Consider the following 8,410-nt stretch of genomic DNA (forward strand, 5'->3'; position numbering starts at 1 on the left):
CAAAAAAAGAACATAATGTAACAATAATAACCAAAATTGCCAAGTCTATAAATTTAAATGAATGAGATATTTTATACTATGATTCAGTAAAATACCAACATCAATAAACATAAAATATTAAAATTTTCATTCAAATCTGACAATTTGTAACACATTATTGCTGCATGTAGCTTGCATTGCATTAAATATTCAGGCTACAGCATATTTGCATTTCTGAACAAAAATCTGTTATGGTAAATCTATGCATTTATTTGAAAATTTGATGTTTACACTTCTGTTGTTTAGCAAAACATGGCTGACGTAACATGTTGACAATAATGACAACAAAACAGTGATACAATTATTTTTATTTTTTTTTTTGCAGTTATATAAAAACTGTGACCAATGTTTACTTGCTAGATTACCCAACTCCCACATTTGAAAGCATTCACATTTTGACCTCCAAATTAATTTGAATCAAAATCTAAAAATGGAGGTGCACAAAGGTAATATGTAAAGAAGATTTTGTGAAAGTTTTAGTTTATTCCTTACATGGGTGTGGAAGTAGTAACAAATAAGAGATGAGTACCTCTCCATATTAAGGAAGGAAGAAAGGATGTACCTGTTCAATGTGTCATAGTTTTCCTTTCCTCTTTCATCTACTCCGGACTTGACTCTTTATGAGCAACTCGGTAGGTGTTTCTAGAAAAGCAGAGGATATTTACCCTACCGGTGCACCTGGTCCATGCTACCAGTTTTTAGTGGAGTCCGAGTTGCTCATTTGCTTTTGTTACTTTGTATGTATGATTTTAGTTACTTTATGTTCTTTGTTGTGTATGTCTGTTTTCCATGTCTGGTCTTTGTCCCTGGATTTCTTTCTTTTGATTTCTGCCAGAATCTAGGTGCACTTGATTTCTCTTTGATACCTTCCATTATAGCAAAAACCTCATATGAATAATTATAACATTAAGTAGCAGTCTTTGTAAGAATCATGCAAATTCTGTAATATGTGATACACCTCAGTAAAGGCTACATTTTTATTTATTGTTATTAAGTTGTTTTGTGGATCTATATGATAAAATGTATTATCATTCATTCCAATTTGTCTGTTCGTAGGTGATAATCCACATTGAAAATTCAATAGTTTCTATTGTATTTTTGAGTCATTTACAGAGTTATCTCCCTTAATTTTGAATTCTACAGTACATTCTATACAATTTTTTTTCTCCTTAGAGCACGAGTTATATGGAAAGCCACATGTCAATTTCTGTTAACTATAACATTTTAAACAAAATATCAAAAATAAAAATACATTTATGTAGGCTTTCCAACCATGAATCACATTTTGCATGATTCTTAGCTGGAGTGCTACTTTACAAAATATGATGCTGAACTATTTCTACTTTGCAATTAGTTTGGTACAATATCATAACACAAAAAAGAAAATTTTGGTAACTGTGCATCATATTGTAATGTTGTACCCAGAGGTGGAAACTAAATATAAATTGGTTTTCAATTTTGCATGCTTTCAACAGTAGAAACTCTTAATCAAAATTAAATGGAAAACAAGACTTAAAAGCCCAATTAACAGATATTAAAATTTCAAGAGTAACTTACAGAAAACATATCAATTCTACACAATGAAAAATGTCTCCCGGATTTGCAGCAAAGAAGACTTTTATTACCCCTATAATATCCTTGTATCGATTGCAGATAAAATGAATTGACTATGTTATGAAATACATGATAATTTTCCCTTATACAGAAGCAAATGCCAGATCAATTTTGTTGTTAAATGTTCTGATCCAAAATGATTAACAGAGATTTTCAGCCTATGTGTCAACAAAGATCATCACTTTTCAGTAAGTTTTCAGTTAATCTATTAGGATGATGCATGTATTTAATTTGGCCTTGAGAGAAACTGACTTTAAACTTTCACAATTATTACCAACTTGAATATATGAGAAAAAGATTTGATAAGTTTTGGCAAGATTGCTACATGTCACAAAACACAACTGCCAATATTATATGAAATAGTCACCATGTGCAATTTCATAGTATTCCATTTATACTCAACCAACTCAAGTTATTGTTTGGAAACCGAACATCTATGGATACCAACATGATGTTAAATAGACAACATGGATATAACATTGCATAAAAAGATGAAAACATAAACTGTCATGGTTCAGGATAACAAAATCAATTATAAAAAAATTTTCTATGTTGGCAATGGAAAAGCAATTAGTTTAGTCTATCCCACACAAATATTTTATGCCAAAAAACAAAGTTAAGAGTATAAATCAATTACAGAAAAATGTTAAGTGCAGTAAAGTTACTGGAACAAGTTCAAAAGAAGGCCTCAACTTTGTTTTGTTAGTATCTGCATTCTTGATGTTCCAATTAGGCCAAGAAAAAATATGTCCGTTTGTTACACTGGATGAAAAATCAGGGTAGATACATATAGGTAGGAAAGTAAAATCATTTTATTTCTTAAATCATTGGACATGTATATTGACACTTATGGAAGGATTTCTTGACTTTAATAGCGCTCAACTAAAAAAAATAGAGGTAAGCAGCATTTAAGAAAAAAATACCAATTAAATGTGCTAGGGTAGGTAGAAAAAATAGTGAGTAGACAGACAATTTTTTTCTCTAGCCTAAGAAACAAGATCTCCAGAAGTATAATAAACAAATAAGAATCTTAAAAACCAAAAATGTTAAATATCTCAGAACTTCTTGTTAGGAGAGTTGAGCAAAAGTAGTGGCAAATAGATAAAAGAATCATTTCTTTCTTCTAAGTTTTTAAGTAGCACTCCACACAAGAATCATTCAAAATGTGATTCATGGTTGCAAAGCCTACCTATTTTTATTTTTGATATTTTGTTTGAAATGTCATGGTAAACTTAAAGTTACATGTGGTTTTTCATATAACCCGTGTTCATAGGAGATAAAAATTATATAGAATGCACTGTAGATTTCAAAATTAAGGAAGATAACTCTGTAAATGACACTCAGATACAATAGAATTTGTTGTATTTTCAATGTTGATTATCTCCTAAGAGCAGGCAGACATGAATGAATAATTACACATTTCACAATATAGACCCATAAAACAACTTAATTACAAAAATAAAAATATGTAGCCTTTTTTGGGGTGTATCACATTTTTCAGATTTTGCATGATTCTTACAAAGACTGCTTCTTAACAAATTTCTATAGTCTGATTCTGATCATCTACATTATACAATTTTTGTTTCTTCTTCTACATGAATTAATGGTTTACTGTAATCTAACCACAAGAAACAAAAATGTGTACCCTTTAAATGATCATACTTCCACAGCAATCTGTACTAGTTCATTTATGTCATAAATAAAAAAATTACTATTTGTAGAAACTTGAATTGATTAAAAGATCAGAAAAAAATAAAATGCTTTGCAGGATGCAGCTTGATACAACTGCTGAGGCAGGTCCCTGCACAGTTGGGACAAGTATGGACACACCATTCAAACTTGACTTAGTTTTGAATTTTGATTACGATTCAACATTTAACACAGGATAAAAATTTGACCAGAACCAAACAGGTCGCTTTTTTCCCATTATTCCTAAAAGGTTCCAGTCACAACCTGCAAAATCAATCCCAAACTTCCTGAAGGGATATGGCTCCTGTGGTACAATTTCAAAGTGATCAATTCCCTTTCACTCAAGTTATCATCCAGAAATAAAAAAAAATTGTTTCTTGCCACTTTGTGACCCTTTATTCTTACTTGTCTCCAGTCACAACCCCAAAATCAATCCCAGCCTTCCTTTCAGGGTATGGCACCTTGTAGTAAAATTCATATTAGATTCATTCACTTTTACTCAAGTTCAAAAGGACATACATTTCTTATACAGACATAAGAAAAATCCTTGTTTCAGGCCAATTTTGACCCCTAATTCCTACAAGGTTCAAGCCTTAACCCTCAAAACCTAGTCTTCCTTTTGTGGTATTGCACCTTGTAATACAATTTCAAGGAGATTCATCCATTAATGGTCGAGTTATTGTCTGCACATTTGAAAAATGCATGTTTTTGGCCCCCTTTTTGGCACCTAATTTCTGAAAAGTTCAAGATTTACCCCCAATATCAATTCAAGTCTGACCATTGTGGTATAGAAAATTGTGGAACAATACCTGCATAGATATTCCTATGCTTTTACAGCAGTTATATATTTCAATTCTATGAAATACTTGTTTGTGGCCCCTGTTCGCTCCCTTATTCTAAAACGATTGGGGCCATAACCCCAAGATCAATACCAACCCTCCTTTTGTGGTATGTAACCTTGTTATAAAATTTTATAAAGATCAACCAATACTCAAATTATCACAAGATAACGAAGTGCCTACAGACAACGAATGCGACAGCACCATACCAATATACGATTGCAATTTTTTTCAATTCTTCAATTCAGAAATATTTACAGCATATTCAAACTCATTGGTGATTCGGAATCCACTGATATTTTAAGAAAGTCTCAGTCAATGATAAGTGATACTTTCATGTACAGTATGACATTGCAAGTCAAACACAACAGATAAACCATATTTGAACAAAAAGGAAAATGAAAAAAGAGACAAAAAGCATACCTGTCAGTAAGGCTGATTACCAAACTGTGTTGGTATCAGATCAATAATGCCTGCCAATATCTTCCACTCAGTTCTTATAACAGATTAGGGTATTGTAGCTGAGCTATCAACATATTAATCAAGAAAATTACCAGGCTACATTGACTGAAATATTAGCCTGTAATGCTATTGTCATCTCCTTTAATTATTTCATATGAGTAGCTACAGTGAAACCTGCTTTAACTTAATCAACTTCTAACTGAATGGTTTATTTACTTTATCCAGGTTCATACAGGTACAAAATAAATTGAAACTGATTAGGAAGGATATCAGATGTCTGGTTTAAGACAAAATTTTGGTCTAAAAAAGAATTTGTGTAGACAGGTTTTGCTGTACATGCAATTTAATTAATAAAATGCTCTCCTTGCTACAGCATGATATGACCCAAGAAGTCAAACCGTGAACATTTGGAGCGAACAAATTTATATTATTGGACCAAGATTCTGAGAATATAAAAAGTTACAAATTAGTTCAAATATACAGTTTGTTTCAGCAAATCAAAGAACCTTGAGGGTTACATATAATTTTTTCATAAAATCAAACTAAGTACATGGATATTCAGACCACAAGTCTCCACTTCCATGTGTTTGTACAATACAAGAAATCAACATTTCCATGGGAACAAAATAAACATTACTAAAAATAAAATAAAACCACTTACATTGTAAGTTCTGACCAATCCTAATCACCTAGACGCAGTTATTATACAAGTTAATGTACAGGTAGAAGACAAAAAGAAATCAAGCAGACTGAGTTTCCTATCGCTCAATGTAGACACTCAAAAAGACATACAAATGGTTCAGTAGTTAACTAATTACTTCATCAAATTAGCAGTAAGTAAGGTACTATATCAACATCAAACCTGGTTTCTATAAATAGACAGACTGTCTTCTTTCTAATATTATTGTCAATGAATATAATTGAACTCTGTAAAAATATAGGCTAATTATGTTAGGATTACAGAGCAGCAGTGTAGAATTGCATAACAAACAGGATTTTTTTTTATTTTGTGCTCTCATCTTCATACAAAACTATATCCTTAACAGAACAGTTAATAACTGCATGAGTGAAAAAATGCATGAGATTTGTTAAAATTTTGAAAGATCAATGGAAAATGCCAATGCCACCAAATCAGCTTATACATCCATGAGTCCCATGCAAATTCCATGCTAACTCCATGCCACTTGATAGGTCAATAAGGGAGCAACCATTTAATTTTTACTGGGGGAAAAGGATCAAATTTTTCATCCAGGGTATTTTTTTTTGTGTTAAGACTAATTTTTCATTCAAGCCTGTTCTGGATTTTTCTTTCATGATATATACAAATAAGACAAAAAAATGTAACATTAAAGTGTTTACAATAAACATATCCTCATTTTTCTCAACAGATACATCCTCCCTTTTTTTCATCCCAATGGTCATCCTGGATTTCATTTTACTATATGCTACCATCCTGCCTTTTTTTTCAAATTTAATCCTAGCTCCCCCCCCTAAATATCAAATGGTTTCTCCCTATGTAAGGTCTGAAAATATGATAGGTCAGCATGTACAGTCTCAAAATTTATATGAAAGTTCAGTAAGTACGGCCTAAAAATATGATAGGACAGTTAAGTACAGTCTGAAAATAACAAGAGCACATAGCATCGATTGGTTATTTGCGGAATAAATCAACAACCCACGTACAATGCTGAACGGGAATTAATTGACTGTTCTTTGAATGAACAGTTGACATATGTTTGATTATGCTGAAAAAAAAAAATTATTGATCTAATCTTAGTTCAGCAAACCAAAGGATCACCACATTTGAATAGCTAATTACGTTTTGGATGGAAACTTAAAAACAGTAGAATACAACAATTAAGCAGAAATATTATATAGACAGCAGTGATTTACAAACAAAAATTTTCGGTAATTCACACTGTGAAATAAATTCACTAATTTCACTCCTGCACTTTCTTCTGCTAAAATGTTACAACACGAATAATATCAAGCTGCCATTCACAAAATTAAAAATTCATATTGAAAATGAGAATGAATAATGTAGGAAATCTATATAATAAATAAGATAATCAACTGGTTATCATGAATAACCAAAATATGATCACCAGTGCCAAGAATGCGTAGAGATTTAACTTGTGCGCAGAACAAGTTCAGCACACTCAATAAATCTAGGCATTCTTAAGCACTTGTGACCATATTTTGGTTATTCACTCTTCCCAATTAATCATCCTATTAATATTGTGGTATGCTCCATTTTAAGGCATTTATTACAGAAATAAAATTCTGGATTATATTTATATGATCTTATTACTGGATGACTGCCATGTATATATTAGCCTTATTGACACTATTGATCTGGGCCTTGCTACATTTATAATAGTCCGAGACATGGAAAAATGCTAATATCAGGAGAATGGATATGGTGAACATGCCAAAGAGACAACATTCCCATCGAGATGAAAAATGTCACCTCTGGTCCATACAGAGGACCTGTAATATGGCTGACTTCAGCAATAAATATTCATTATACTAAAATGGATTGTTTATCTGAACATTTCTAAATACAAAAAATCAGGGACATGTATGTATTACAATGTATATGTCCCTGAAAGAATACAGCTGTTAGATTTTGAATAATTTTTTGAACTTCTACAAAAGTGAACTGAAGGCATATACAAAATATAACCTGGATACACCTTCTAGATTTTGAAGTACCCAGGTTTTTGAGAAAGAGTTTATCCATAAAATATTGTGGAAATTTGATAATTTAAATGTTGCACGTATTTTGGGAAACATGCCGTTACATGGATACATAGAAACATTCTTTGAAAAAGGTTTGTCCTGAAACATAATAAATATTACTTACTTACTATTCTAAAGATTTCAAAACGAAAGTGAAAGTACATGTATATGTACACTTCACTTAATGTTTACTGTTAGTGAGTATACACAAATCATACCCAAGCATGTCTGATCTGAGTGAAACACTAACAAAATCGACCCTTCTATCCACAATATTTACTTCCTATGAAATCAATAAATGAGTAGCTGTTCATTGCTTAATTGGATAAGTATAAACATGGCGGATGATTAAATAGCCAGTGGTCACCATCCTCCTTATTAACCGTATCATGTCATGGGTAAACAGGGAAAAACTTCAGAAAATTTCAGTCGACATGTTTCACGAGGTTTCAAATGTGAATAATAGAACGATGTCTGAATGGAAAAGCGGTTCCAGTAACCATACTTTAGAAAAAACTTACGTTTAACAGTAAGTTAAGGCTATCTTTGCTATTGTAAACTGGAAGTTTGTTAAATAATAATTTTAAGGGAAGTTACTCTGGCATACCTAAAGGGAGACTATTCAGGAAGCTTTCGTTACCGTATTTCCTCTACTGATTTTGGATTTCAGATTTTATTAGATTTTATCACATAAGCTAAGTCACGTACATAAATGTGTTACATGAAGGCAATCAGTAATGTATAAAAAAAAATGACACAGAAATGAGCAATAATAAATACAGAGATAAATTCAGATACTTATAGAGAGCGAAATGTGATAAATCTATCAGATATTTTTAATGAACACAGAAAGTCTTGTTAACACATTCCCACCCATTTTGTTGCGATTTGGATACTCCTAATATTACCTTGCCAAATACTTTAGTGTTAGATTTTTAACAGCGACATTTTCACAAACAAAAAATACGTGGAATTCGTCACCAACATTCTCGTTGCAAAAAGAGCATAATCTCTCAGGTTGTGGA

General features: G+C 31.7%; 1 protein-coding gene across 2 annotated transcripts in view; it reads right to left on the minus strand.

Annotated features, from left to right (window-relative positions):
• The window catches only part of LOC148607436 (phosphorylase b kinase gamma catalytic chain, skeletal muscle/heart isoform-like), a 47,802-nt gene extending 39,806 nt beyond the window's left edge, over positions 1–7,996 (minus strand). Inside the window, exon 1 of one of the 2 annotated variants that reach the window (XM_088544354.1) lies at positions 7,907–7,996. The gene's annotated coding sequence lies outside the window, so the exon portion shown is untranslated. Of the gene's footprint in view, positions 1–4,604; positions 4,723–7,906 lie in introns of those variants that run through there. The other variant, XM_088544355.1, reaches the window with a different exon arrangement.
• Positions 7,997–8,410: the final 414 nt, after the last annotated feature.

This window comes from Perna viridis, chromosome 9, assembly GCF_037379345.1.
Source record: "Perna viridis isolate PV_CMFRI_1.1 ecotype Kerala chromosome 9, ASM3737934v1, whole genome shotgun sequence".
Classification (NCBI taxonomy): Eukaryota; Metazoa; Mollusca; class Bivalvia; order Mytilida; family Mytilidae; genus Perna; species Perna viridis.